Consider the following 15347-nt stretch of genomic DNA (forward strand, 5'->3'; position numbering starts at 1 on the left):
CTCAGAGGACTCTCTGCCCCAGGATTCTGTGAGAACTTCCAGGGTTCTTTAGTCACATGCCTTTTTCTCCTTTATTTAAGTGGAGGTTTCTCATTTATGCAACCCAAAATTGATATGCACACGCCACCTTGCTGGGTGGCCTATCAGAATGACAGGAGGTCACTGGTCACTTTCTGAAAATCAAATTGGTTGAACTCAGCACTAACTGATCTGGAAGTTTCCTTCCAGCCCTATAGTTCTATGAGTCTCTGAAATCAATGGTGCTTTTTCACTGGAACATTTCCTAAACCTAACTTTGTAGAACTTCAGTATGACAACAAAGGTTCAGTGAAAACTAAGAGCCAGAAGGGAATGTGTTTAGGCAGACCTCTTAAGACAGCAATACATTTCCCATTTTCGAGAAATTGTGTTTCCTTAAAATCTGCAGGAGTGTTTTGCTTTTCGGTCATTGAATTGAAAGGGCACCTCTGTTTCCTAAACTCTGTAGTTACGGCTGTCTGGCTGTGCTTCTCTTCACGTACCTCAGACTGGGCATCTGGCAGTGACAGGTAATTGAATCATATCAAGGAACACTGAGCCATCTGCCCTGATCTCAGCCCTCAGAAGTGAGCTGTCAGAAAGTGTTTCAGCTTTTCATCTGGAGCTCACAAGCCAGCACGGTCCAATTTTCTCAATGAAAGCACTGATTTAGGCCTTTAAAAATAATTCCCAGCCCTGCTGGCATCAAGGGGACGACCCATAGCATCAAGATAGAAGACATTCATGCTGTGAATAAAGCTGTTACATTTTCTTTTAACACACACACTCAAAACTCTGAAATGCATGTGTTATTGGCCAACAGAAAAAAGTAGCAAGATAATTAGGACTTTAGGCTAAGGAAAGCAGTGTTGGGAGGTGATGAGGAGGCGGGGAGTGACACACTGCGGTCCCCCTGCTGCCAGCGCAGCATGAGGTGCTCCTCTCATGAAAGTTGCTGTGAGGGGTGGAAACAGCCCTAAACCACACTCTGGCTGACATGTATTTGTATTTTGTTCATCTTTTTGGTATCAAGATAGTGGCATTCGCTTCTTATGGTGATTATATTTGTGTCATATTTAAACAAATATATGTTTATTTGAAGTATTACATTATAGTTCAATTATCAAAAAATTCCTGGGCTGCTATCAGATGGGTTATGGGAAGAGGGATAGGAAGTTTTTTTGGAGCTTATACATGATACAAAGAAGGATGCCCTTATTTCTACTGAAGCCTTGAGTATACAACAAATGTCAAAACGGATTGGCTTTTTAATTACTTTGAAATCCCTAGTATCTTGGTTAGTTTGGGAGGCTATAACAAATCACCATAGACTGGGTGACTTACACAACAAACATTTCTTTCTCATGGCCTGGGGGCTAGGAGTCTGAGAGCAGGGGTCAGAATGCTCAGATTCTCGATGAGGGTCCCTCTTCCTGGTTAGGTCCTCACATGGCTTTTCCTTGGCACATGCTCACAAAAAAGAGAGGTTTTGTTTCACTTCCTCCTTTTAGAAGGGCACTAATCCCATTATGGTAGTCCACCCTGTTACCTAATTACCCCTCAAAGACGCCCACCTCCAAATTCCATCAAATTGAAAGCAGGGCTTCAACAAAGGAGTTTTGAGGGGACGCAAACATTCCGTCCCTACCACCTGGCAACACCTATTCTATTCAGAGATTTTGGACTGCATCTTAGGTTGGGTTTCCCAGAAGTGAACACCGAGATTAAGATCCATGTAAAAGTAATTTATTAGGAAATGTCCCCAGAAGACACTGGTGGGTGAGTGCAGACATTCAAGAGGATTATACTGAAGTCCCATAGAACATAACTCTTGCTCAATCCTAATTGGGAGCTACCCATAACCCAATTAGGGGAAGAGCTGCGGGTAACTCCCATGCACTCATGACTCTTCTGGCCAACAGGCCCGAGGCAGCCCTCTAACAAAGAGCTACAGATACTGGTTGGTAAGAGTGAAAACACTTTAAGAGAAGGCCTTTGTGCACAGAACGGATCTCATAGGATATGGTTGGAACACAAAATCAAGTTCCAAGAAACAATTATCTACCCAAGCTAACATAAGTAAAGGGGCATCTCAATTAAGAGTGCATTTGGCTGCATGTAGGAGAAACCAGATTCAGCGTCTAACCAAAAGAGTTTGTGCTTCTAATATAACAAGAAGTTCAGAGGTTGGCAGTCCAGGATGGCGTAGCTGCCTCTTGATGTTATCAGAGAACGGTGTTCCCACCCTAGCGTCTTGCTTGTTGCTTCATGATTGGAGGATGGCTCTTTTATCTTCATTCAGCCTTATGTCTGCATTCCTGGCAGGAAGAAGGCTGTATGTGTATCAGGAAAGCAAACATTTCCCAGAAATCTCTAGAACACTTCTGATTATTTTTCACTGATTCTGAGTTACCTAATTATTTTAGTTGTAAGGAGTTCTAGGGAGGTGGCACATAGTGCCCCTGAAAACAATAACTTTCTTTTAATAAAGAAGAGAGAATGGGCAATGACTGGGCATCCAGTAGTGTCTACTGGATGGGGTATTTTTAGCTATATATACAAAGGGCTATCTTATGGGCATCCGAGAACATGATACAAGCATGGCTTGGATTCCTGAGGGATGATGCCAGGACTGGCAGATGAGGAGCTTGTGTGTTGTAAACTAAGTCTGGTTAGAACATGTATCAGAGCAGAGGAGATATGTGCAGCGCAGACACACACAGATTGGCTTAGTCTTGTGGCACAATGAGCAGTGGGCAATGTTCACGGATCAGTCAGCTTGGCTGCACATGCCAAGGCTGGTACCTGGGCCAGATTGGTGGTGATGATAGATGGCAGCAGGGACAGCAGCAGCCATAGCCCTGGTGAGAGAGGAGGGTCCCCATGTGAGGACAACAACCCATGGCAGGAGGCCAGTGTATTAGTCTGTCCCTGGAGTCCATCTCTGGGGTATCAGTACAAATCTGAAATCTTTGACCAGGAACTGTCAGTGCACAGGTGGTAAATCTTTGTCAGTAAATTATTACAAAATAAAAATGTACACATGGACATTGTAAGAAAGCCTATCAGGGAGTTAGTAGAATTCTTCATAGATGAAAATCTCTGGTTTTGAAAACTGCCACCACATTGTAAAACAAATATCCACAAGCTTACAAATAGAAATTAAATTTAAAGATCATCACATTTTATGGAAAAGAACAGTATTTTCATATGAAGCATTGGATGAACCAATTATTAATGAACATAATTTTAAAATTAATTTTCTCTTATAATTGAAGATACAGTGATAGAATGTGTAAGCAGGTGTTTGAGTTATATATAAATCATGAAGTCAGTTTCTTGTATAACCTCCATAACGTGCAAGAAATGTAAGAGGAAATATTAAAATATCATCGTATAAATTTATATTTAAAATTAAATTTAGGCTTACGTGAAACTGATTTGTATAAAGGGTTAAAAATTTTCTTTAGAAAAATTGTTCTTCAAGAATCATCAGCCCTAGATGTACTAACATTTGTATTCTCGTTTTTAAAATGTAGTAAAATCAAGAGACTAGCTATGCATTTCCAGAAGCAAACTTGAAAGATTCCTGTTGAAATAAAAGTAAAAGTTAAAATCACTGAGTACTAAAAAAATTAATTCAGGCTTATTGACAACTTCTGCAGTCTGGAACCCAGCAGTGGAACAGTCCCCCTAGGTGCCGAAACAGCTCTCGCAAAACCAGTGCGCCAAAGCTCATCTGCTTTAACTGCAGAAGAGGGGCCCAGTCAGAGCCTAGTCGCCCTTCAGACGCTCTCTGAAAATGCTGATTATCTGGTTTGCCAGCCCGAAGTAGATCAAAACTAACAGTTTACTCGGGTAGTGAGAATAAATGAGTAAGAGGCAGTAATGCTGCTAAAACATATAAAGTGATTATTGACATTGGAGAGGAAACTGAAGGGAGGAACTGTGAAGTCAGTAGTCTGGAGACGTTCGGTGCACACAGGTATCTCTCTACCTTTCTCGCGTTCATTTAACAAACATGCGCTGAATGCCCGCCGTTAGCCTTCGCTGTGCCAGGCGCCCAGGGAACAGAGGCTAAAAACTCAGTGCCTGCCTCCCAGGGCTATGATCTAGCATAAAGGCCGACACAGGAAAAGGCAGCAATGATGTAGCAGGAGAGGGGTTAAGTGCTAGATAAGACTGAAGCCAGTGTTGAACCAGAATGCATCCAGAATCTTCCAGGCGGGTGCGATGAGCCCTAACGGAGGCCGTGGCAGTGGGAACGGAGAAATGGAGAAATGCGATGGGAGGTGAAGGGCGGGGGAAGGAAAAGCCACAGGCTTCTCTCGGGTTTCCCACTGGCGTGAAGAAAGAGTTGGAGGCTCTGGTCTCTTGAGGGGGCATCGTCTTTTGCCAGCTGACATTTTAAATGAACACTTGGAATTACTGACAAAAGGGCACAGAAGTGTGAAATGCACTTAGCAGTGATTTTCTCTGTTGGGGCATAAAACACCTCGTTCTAAATGAATGGTGTACGGAGAAGTCCTTGGAAGTTCCTTGAGGGCAGGGCACACATCATTTGTCCTTGTGTCCCCAGTGCCCAAATATGGTGGCTCCTTAAGAATAATTGATTTATTCGACTTATAGAAACCAATTAAAATCACATTGACCTTCTCTAGTCATCTCCCTTCGGGGGTAAGACACGGCCGAGGAAATTTATGGGTGCCCCTTGTCCTCGAGCAGATAGCTATTGGCTCCAGATACATTTCCCTTTCAAACAGAATTTTTCTTAAGGCAACTGAAAAGTCCATGCTGCCTTATTGGGTCAGATCTTCTAAAGATCCTGACAAGCAGCCTTTCCATCTCCTCAGGTTTCCCATGGATTTTCTAGAAGTCACAGATGCCAGTTCACTCCCTGAATCCGCAGGGTGTGGAGGGAGGCGGGCAGCGCCCCTCGGGCACCTGGAGCGCCCTGTGTACTCACAGGCCCTGGGCCTGCTGTCAGGTCCGGGACGGTGCCTGTAGCAGCCTGTCAGCCCTTGAAGGGAAGGAGGCCTCATTCGGTCAGCCTCAGGGGGCAGAGTGTCTCCCGAAACCTTTCTGACCCTCAGAAGTTTCCTAGGGGTTTCTATTCAGTAAGGAAGCTCGTCTCTCAGAGGCAACTTGTAAACAATTAATTAAATCAAGACGCACTTAAAAGAAAAGCAGGGAATTAGGTCAGAGTTGGACAAAGGGAGAAAACAGTCTAGCCTTATGGAGCAGCTCTGAAAAGAACAATTTTCATGAATTTAATCACTGACTTCTCCTGGAATAATATAACTTTTTTCATTTGAATGCTTAATTTTGAAAGCTGGCCTGAGAAATAGAAGTATTTTACCCTTTATCAAATTGCTGTGAGTCATGGTTGATGTGTCTGAAGAAAATCAGCAATAAAATCTCAGTTGGCTTTGAAGTAGGAACAAAAAGACAAAATAAAACAAGAATCAAATCGCACAAGAAAAACCAACTTCCAAAAACACTCCCAAGAATGTTCGTCTTGCATATGAAACATGACTTAGTCAGATTGCCAAAGTCGTGAGTTTAAATAGCAGACTTTGTCGTTACGAAATCTCTGGTTTGATGGACATCATGCGGCAAGGGGAAGAGTATTTGAGCTAAACCTACACTGGGTGTTCTTGGTCCGGGTGTGTGTCTCCTGGTTGGAGGAACCATGTTTTTTATTTCCTTTGAATGCTCCCGAAGCATCTATAAGTTATCAGCAACCTGAAGTGTTGCTGGCTAGTTGCCTACAGTGCTAACCCTGAGGTGAATGGATCCTATTTCAGCCACCTCTTTGTGGGGAGATCATTCTGGAAGCATTTAGCCGGAAGGGGGACCATCAAGGAAAGGGTGCATAGCCTACCCCCCGGGGGCAGCGGGGGGCCATGGAGGGATGGGGCACTCATCACCGTTCCCTGGACTTGCTGGCCCCACCCAGGTGTCATGAAGCCATAAGAAGACTTGGTCACCCAAAGCCGACCCTGGGAGCAGGTGTGCACTAAAGAGAGGCGGCAGAGGAGGCATGTGGGGGCGGCGGGATCTGGGGGGCAGTGCCAGGCACAGTGACCTACCCTGTTTCTGAATGCAAGGCAGGCCACTGATGTTATCTCCTGTTAAGGACAGATCCTTGCCCTTAGGGGAAGGTGATGGAGACATGACAGACTTCCCTCTGGGAAGACTGTGGGATCCGAATGAGCCATTTTTGGATACAAATGTCAGTGGCTTTGCCTGCGGCAGTTTAAAGAAGACGTAATTGCCATGCGCTGCCTCCCTCCACCCCTTCCCTGCACTGAACCGCCCCCCCCTTGAAGCAGACCCACAGGGCTGGGGGTGCGCCTGCTCGGGATTCTCCCCACTCCCAGCGGCATCTCTGACTGCTCAGAATCCTGACCTGGGAGCCCGCTGCGACTCCAGCAGCTCCGGAAGGAGGGCAGGGGATGAACTGGACCCAGGGGCCTTCTCTGTCAAACACGTGCGGCGTCTATGCATTCTGAGGTTCATTCTGGGCCTTTCGGAAATTTTGCTGGGGGTCTCGGAATAGAATGCTCAGGAACTGCCTTCTGTGCTTTCCCTGGAAACACAGATGTGACACAGAGATATTTATGTTTACCAACTACCCCTGTCGGACATGAAGGGTCTTCACTAAATCCTTGTACACTTGGAAACTTTAATAATTCTTCTCTATCATACCTTCCACCTCGCCTCAAATGGTATTTGAAAGGCAGACTATTGAAGGTTAGGATACTCTCTTATACAAATACATTTTCGTATTTCAGATTCTATACAAGCCGAGCATGGCTTCCGTAAGGGCACATCTATTCTATACCTAGCAGTATTAAAATATTCAGGAAATTCATCCCACTTACAACTACAGAATTTAGTTTGGTTCTTTTAAACATTCAGAATTACAGTGTAAAGGTTTACAAGGTTGATGAGTTCCTTCTTCTACGACCGAGTCGAAGAGCTGTTATTATTCTTAGGGTCATAGACTCTGCTGTTCCCTCCTTTCAGCCTGATAGACATCCTGTGGGTCTACCCATCTTCACCTGTATTCATCTGGCTTTGCTTTCTTATTTCAAATACATTTTTGAGTGTTCCTGTGTGAGCTTATCCACTGTGCCTGTCCTTATAACATTATCAGAGAGATATTATTCATTTAATTCTCACCATTCCAGCCTAACTATTTTTTCTATGAGGCTTTGGTTTCTACAGATGCCATAGCCTAGAGGCCTCTCTGTTCCTGAGGATGGTGCTGATAACAGAGAGAGTGAATGTGCTTATAATAGAATTTCCACACTTTTCTTTATAAAATGTCACAGGTAATATAAGTCCATGATGAAAATGAGAAAACATGAAAGCAGAAAGAAAAATTATGCATTTATATGTATATACTTATAAATATGTACATGTATATTTGTAAACATGGATACATTTGATCACTTTTTAACATTTTCCTGCTTAACATAGTAACGTGAACATGTTCCTTTATTTTAATGGCTGCCAAATTGTGCCTTGTATGGGTAAAATAAAATTAATTTAATAATCTTTTATTGTTGGAAATGCAGTGATGGACGTCTTATAGTTATATTCTTGGGCATTTGCTCAAGGATTTTTGTAAGATAAAGTCTCTGGAACCCAATTTCTTTTTGACCATAGCTCTGCCCCTGGCTTCAACTGGCCCCTTCAGTGGGACCTGATTTTGTCAACACAGAAGACACAGTATTGTATTGCTTCTACTGAATTCTTCATATTAGTTCCTGTCATCCTGAATCTTCATTTTAGTTGCTGTATCTGCAGTAATTGCTCACTTTGGGTTTTCTATTCCTTTGCTTGACCAAAGTTATAATTTCCCCATTCCCTCCTATCTCTCAACATTGTTCCTCTGCATTTCCCATGACTGTGTTTGACTTGCCTTCCTTATAGTCTGTACTCTCCCTCAGCTAATTCTCCCTCCGATTCTAATTTATGAGAGTGATGAATTCCTGAGTTCAGCCTTTCCCCCAATCCTTCAACAAATATTCCCAAACACCACCTTGGCATCTATCTCCACATGTGCAGGTATCTCCAAGTTAGTATTCCTCAGAATAAATTTATGCTTTACTCCAAACTCCCAGCAAAATAAAACAAATGCAAAAATAAAAAACAAAAGCACCTCCCCCAAAACCAAACAACTCATTTTCTCCTTCTGTGCTCTTTTTTAAGGTGAAGGTGCCCATTATCTACCATCAAAAAGTCGTTCAGATTCAGAGTTAACTGACATTTATTGACTGCATCAAATCATATCAGTCATCTGCATAAAACTCTAATGGCTTCCCATTGTCATTAAAGTGTAACTCAACTGCCTTATAGCTGCTACAAGGCTCCTGGTCTTTACCTGCTCCCTGCCCATCTCTCCTTGTAGGCTCCTCCTGGTTAACTCTTTCCCAGCCACCTCCTTTCTGACCTTCTCTTCAAAGTGCAAGTGCATGTACATCTCAGAGACTTAGCATTTGCCCTGTCCTTGGCCAAGAACCCCTTTCTGCATTGTGCTGTTGGTGGTGTAACTAAAACCTCATTGTCAAACCCAAGGTCACATATGTTTTTTTTCTGTAAGTTTTATAGTTTTGCATTTTAAATTTAGGTCTATGATTCATTTTAAATAAATGTTTGTGAAAGGAGGAAGGTCTTTTTCTAGAATCTTTTTTTTTTTTTTTGCATATGGATAGCCAGTTGTTCCAAAACCATTTGTTGAATATATTATCCTTTCTCCATTAGATTGTTGAATTGCCTTTGTGCTTGATCAAAGATCAGTTAAATGTATTTGTGTGGGTTTATTTCTGGGCACTAATTTATATAATTTTTAAGATTCATTAATTCATACATATCATTAGCAAATATTTATTGAGGAACTACTATATGGTAGACACTGTTTTAGGTGCTAGGAACATGACAGTGAAAAAATAAAAAATAAAAATCCCTGGCTTCAAGGAGTTCACATTCTAAAAATCAAGTAATATGTTGATTATACATTGAAAATGTTTATTTACATTCCTTAAGTATAGTGTGCACTTAAATGCCTATGTCTTTGCTCATGCTTTTCAATGCATTTGTTTGTTCATCACGAATTCAAGCTGAGTGCTGCATACCTGAGACCTTGAGTGCAGTAAGAAATGAGGTACTGGCTAAGTTATACTTAACAGCTTACTCTGGTACCGCCAGCAAAGAAACCTCCATTCTAATGTTAGCTGTCTGGGGGTTTTCTGGATAATTGGGATGAAAACAAACAATATTCATTTACATTGAAGGGTGATATGGGCAATGTTTTCAAATGTAAACTGCTATTGATCTATTACGTATTTGTACTTCTCGGATACACAGTTGTTCCAGTAACGTCTAGTTCTGCTCTGAGTCCCAAGAGATTTATGGAAATGAGGTGGCCTTTGAGCCTATTTGTCTGCAGTATTCCCTTTTCTGACAACCCCAAAACTTAATTAAGGTAAAAGATAATGAAAGGGACTTGCTTAAGCAAGATATCAATGAAAAGGGGAAATTTTTAAAAAAGATGATGTTTCTAGGCTTCAAGTGACTTTCTCGTAAAGGCGAGAGCTCAGAACTGTCTATCTTGTGCCAAGAGCTTCAGGTGAGAATTTCTAAGCTCCTGTGTATCACAGTCAAGGGAGAGCACCACTCGGCTCCCCTTAGCTATTCACGAAGGGTAGCTCTGCAGCAATTTATAAAAAAACAAAGCATGAGTTTCTAGCCAGTGAACTGCCCGAAGGAAAGAAGGAAAAAAGGGGGAAATAAAGATGGTTTCAAATATTGTTTTTACATGGTAGGTGCTGAGAGATGTAAGAGACCTTAGAGACAACCTATTCCCACCCCCAGCCCCACCGAGGAGGGGCCTCTCTGTAAAAGCTCCAGCAGAAAGCAGCCTACGCCTGAACTCTCCCCGGGGCAGGGAACTCAGGGCCTCACCTGGGTAAGACCTGAGCTACCACTTAGTTATAGAAAGGCCTTCCTGCCTTGGACTGAACTCGGCCTTCCAGCTATTCCCAAATAGTGTCCTAATTCCATTCTCCGAAGCAACAAACACATGTAATGCCCTCATTCATAGGAACGTCCTTTGCACGTGGCAGCTCCCAGAGCTTTACTAAATCCTGGGTTCCCTCCACACTTCCCCTTCTGTCCTGGCTGCAGACCCTCTTTGAGATGTTTTCTCGTTGGTTGGAGACTTTGTTAAATTGGGACGCTCAGAACGAACATAGGCTCCAGATTCCTGAGATTAGGATTTAGATAATGTGGGTTGCTAAGAAGAACTATTAGCAAACCTCTTAATTATACTTCTGTTCATATTTCCTTTGTTACAGTTAAATGTTTAAAGTTCACCACCATGGCCAGAGGAAAGGTGTTGCCACCTGAAAGTGTCTTCATCTGTAATTCCACAAACCTTTCATTTTGGAAGCCAGTCGCAACACGCGGGCAGGAACCATGGGATTTAGGAAAAGCAAGCATTCCGTTTGCTAATGGCCACTGGCCATTTGCAACCACGGCGAGCTTGTTTCAGACGGGACAGTTAGCTGACGTGCAAGGGCCGAGCATTGAACACTCCGAATCCTTCTTCCTTGCTACTGGGATCAGCTGGCAGAGCTCAGCTGTTAGCGGCTTCGTAGGGAAGGGACTTGCTCACACTGTAATTTTTGTCAGTGGGGATGCCTGCCTGCCTGCTTACGAGCTTATTATTATTATTATTTATTATTGTTACTTTAAAGTATATCTTTACTGATTTCAGAGAGAGGAAAGGAGAGGGAGAGAGAGAGAGAGAAACATCAGTGATGAGAGAGTCATTGATCGAGCCTGCAACCCGGGCCTGTGCCCTGACCGGGAATCGAACCTCGATCGCCTGGATCCTAGGTCGACGCTCAACCGCTGAGCCACGCCCAGAGGGGCATGAGCTTATTATTGATTAATTCGTGCTGCTTATGAGGAGATGGTGCTTGCGTTTCAGGGGTCTCTATGAGTCGCGTGGCCTCCCCACTCCCGCCCGCCCTGGGGTATTCCCTCTGTGGACACTGGCCACGCTCAGCAAGGCCAAGGCTTCCAGCACATGCCCTTCACCCTCGAAACCCAACGAACCAACCTGCTGGCGGTTCTTCCGCATCAGAATTTGACGCAAAACTTTGGAAACTAAGCAGTGTTGTAAACAGAATATAACCAGAAATATACTCGCTTCTGACTTCCAAGGGGAAATGTGTAGCAACTCTCATCATTCTAAACGCCTTGACCGATGGTACAAAGCTGACACCGACTATGGGACCTGTGAGGATGACACAAAACCCAGGGGCTTTGAGGTTCAGTTATTGTTTTTCTTAATTAAATACATTCATTGGAGCATGTGTAATGCCACTTTGAACAAGAGTAGTCAAACAACCTGTCTCTATGTTTAAGGAGACTGTTACCAGTCCCACTGCAGCCCGTGAGCTGTGTGTGTTTCCATCTCCTTCAAGGCCACGGGGAACCATGATCCTGAACTTCATGTTAATCATTTCCTTGCTTTCTTTATACTTTTACCACATGTGTATGAATAGTGTTTAATTTTGTATGTTCTGGGACTTATAGTTGCATGTCTATATGTTTTGAGGTTTTAGATAAATGGATTATTCTTCCAGGGATCTCTTTTTGCTCAACATGTTTGAGAGATTCACTTGTGTTGACCTCTACAGGTGTACTTCATTCATTTTTACAGCTTTCTCCAGCTCATAAATATTAGTGTTTTTTCAAGGTTTTTAAAAAATGAGTAAGGCTTCTATGAAAATTCTTCTACATGCATCATAGTGTTTAATTTTATTGCTGTCGCTGGTTGAGCACTTGTTTTGAGTCAGGCACTCTTCTAAGCACTTTAAATGTACTGATTCATTTAAACCTCCTGTAATGCTGGGAGGTAGGTACAATTATTATCCCATCTCATAGATAAGGGAATTTAGTCCCAGGAGGTTAAGCAAATATCCTAAGGTGCAAGCCTAAGAAGTGGCTGAGCTGGACTTTGACCAAAGCTTCTTTCTTCAGAGTCTATACTTTCAGTCATATGGAAGAACACTGACCCTTTTGCTAACCGATCACTCGATCAATTTGAAAAATTCTAAGGTTTGTTTTCCTTTGTCCACATAACTTTTGTTAAGTCAAATGCTGCCAAATCCTTTTCTTTTTTCTTTTTTTAAATTTAATTTATTGAATCAACAAATTTAGTAAAGATCCAATATCCCATGCCTTCTTTTTTGGACCTGGGGTTAAAATTCCCATTGCTCCCTCCTCCCCCATCAAATACTCTGAAGTGTCTGTATTTCAAATCAGTTTCAGATTGGGGAAAAATTCACTCTCTCTGAAGACAAAATAATATATAAACCAGTTTAACTATATGAGCAGTGGCTAATCCATATGTCCCACAGAAGTCAGTTCCACAGACAGGCAAACAGTGGATGGTTTTCATCCCCATCAGTGTTTGTCTCCGTGGCCTGTGAGTGAAAACATAAACATGAGCCATATGTCCACCTTCTGAGATGGTGGGAAGCCTCCAAGTACCACCGAGTCCAGAGAATGATAGATTGAGAAATCAAAAGAAATATGCTGGGGAAGTAAGGGAGAAAACACCTCATCTACTTCCAAATTTAGCAAAGTACCAGAGACAGTTTTAGGGTAACAGGCAGCTACCACCCACAGATCCACCGCGTCTAAGAATGTGTTACAGAAATGCCTATTGTATGCTCATGTTTCAATATGCATGTGTGTGTGTGCGCACATGTACATATGTGGCAAAGTACTGAAGCAAAAGAATTTTAAAAATGCTCAATACTTCTGACATGCTTAGACTGACAAGAGAGGTAAAAGCATCTCAGAATTAGATTCCCTTTTACAAAACCGCTGATGGATTTCAATCTGAAGGCATAAAGTGGGAAGCAAATTACTATTGTACTTTCAGGTAAGAAAAACAGTGAGGCAAAGTCTGCCTCCGAAGTGAAATAGTCCTGTGTCTAAAGGGCACATGCTCTGGCTTTGATAATGGTGACAACAAACACTACATAGCACTCGCTATGTGCCAGGCACTGTTCTAAGTGCCTTCCATATTCTAACTCTTTCATCCTGAGAACAACCCTGAGGGAGTTGTCACCCCTATTTCACAGGTGAGGGAACCGTAAGACACAGTAGGTGCTATTCACATTTTGTGAATGAAATAAATAAGCCAAACTATCATCGATCGCTTTCTCTTTTGCTCTTAGTAACAACTTATTCTTTCCCACTCCTGATCTTCTTTTACAGTCAGTATTATAAATCTGTTCTTCAAAACTGGCAGAATCATTTTTACAAAGATTGAGAAGAACAGAACACTCTAGTTAATACAATTATGCTCTAAATTAAACCATTAGATTAGAAACTGTTTGGATTTGTGGACAATCTCAAAAGACCATGACTCCAGAATCCATCTCTCCTACCAGGGTTGTCTGCCTGTGCCAAAAATATAAATAAGGAAATATGGATATCTGTTTTCCTGAAAGAGCCTCAATGGACTATGGGTTTGCGATTAAGACAAATATATATTAAGGTAAATCATATGAAATTGCTGTTTCTGCAGGTCAAAAACAGTCAAATAGCAATAATTTCATATAGTTCAACTTAATTGATTCTGTCATACTTGAATGCAGTGTGATTGTACAATTGAATTTTCTAAGGGAGTGGTGAAGGAGATTGGAATAGTTACTGGAATTTAACTAGGAAGGTATTGTTTTATGGTACACTTTAGTTTCCACAGTAAATTATGTCACATTAAAAAAATATTTTTATTGATTTCAGAGAGAGGAAGGGAGAGAGAGATAGACACGTCAATGATGAGAGTCATTGATCGGCTGCCTCCTGCAGGGCCCCGAGTGGGAATTGAGCCCGCAACCCGGGCATGTGCCCTGACTGGGAATTGAACGAGGTCTCCTGGATCCTAGGTCGATGCTCAACTGCTCAGCCACACCAGCCAGGCGGGTCTTTGATCCATTTTGAAGTAATTTTTGTATATGGGGACAAACTGTAATCTAGTTTCATTCTTTCACCTATGGCTTCCCAATTTTCTCAGCACCATTTATTGAAGAGGTGTTCTTTTCTCCATTGTGTGTTTTTGGCTCCTTTATAAAAAATTATTTGCCCACATACATGTGGTTTTATTTCTGGGCTCTCAATTCTGTTCCATTGGTCTGTTTGTGTATTTTTCTGCTAATACCATGCTGTTTTGAACATTGTAGCTCAACACCAAACAAACAATCCAATTAAAAAATGGGCAGAGGACTTGAACAGACACCTCTCCCAAGAAAACATACAAATGGCCCGCAGATATGTGAAAAGATGTTCAACTTCACTAGCTGTTAGTGAAATACAAAACAAAACTACAATGAGATACCACCTCAAACCTGTTAAAATGGCTATTATCAACAAGGCAGGTAGTAAAAAGGGTTAGATAGGTTGTGGAGAAAAAGGAACCCTCATTCACTGCTGCTGGGAATGTAAACTGGCACAGCCATTGTGGAAAACAGTATGGAGCTTCCTCAGAAGATTAAGAGTAGAGTTACCATGTGACCCAGCAACCCCTCTGCTGGGTGTCTACCGAAAAACTGGAAAACATTTATTCGCAAAGATATATGCAGCCCTATGTTCACTGCAGCATTATTCACGGTGGCCAAGACATGCAGACAACCAAAGTGTCCTTCGATAGAGGACTGGATAAAGAAGAGGTGGTGCATGTACACTTGGAACACTCTCAGCCATGAGGAAGGAGGAAATATGCCATTTGCAACAACATAGGTAGACCTTGGGAATATTATGCTAAGCAAAATAAGTCAGTGAGGAAAAGTTAAGAATCATATGATTTCACTCATACGTGGATATAACGGAAACTCTTAGACACAAACAACAGTGTGGTGGTTACCAGAGGGTAAGGGGTGGGGGACAGTAAAGGGTAAAGAGGGCCAAATATATGGTGATGGAAGATGAGTTGACCTTGGGTGGTGAGTACACAATGCAATATACAGATCATGTATCATAGAAATGTACACTTGAAACCTATATGGTCTTATTAACCAATATCACCTCAATAAATTTAATTAAAAAAATTCTTCCAGCCTGGCCAGGCGTGGTTCAGGGGTTGAGCGTTGACCAGGATCCAGGCGATCAGGGTTCGATTCCCGGTCAGGGCACATGCCCGGGTTGTGGGCTCCATCCCCAGTTGGAGGAATGCAGGAGGCAGCCGATCAATGACCCTCTCATCATTGATGTTTCTATCTCTCTCTCCCTCTCCT

The sequence above is a fragment of the Miniopterus schreibersii genome (assembly GCF_964146895.1).
Source record: "Miniopterus schreibersii genome assembly, chromosome: 6".
Taxonomy (NCBI): domain Eukaryota; kingdom Metazoa; phylum Chordata; class Mammalia; order Chiroptera; family Miniopteridae; genus Miniopterus; species Miniopterus schreibersii.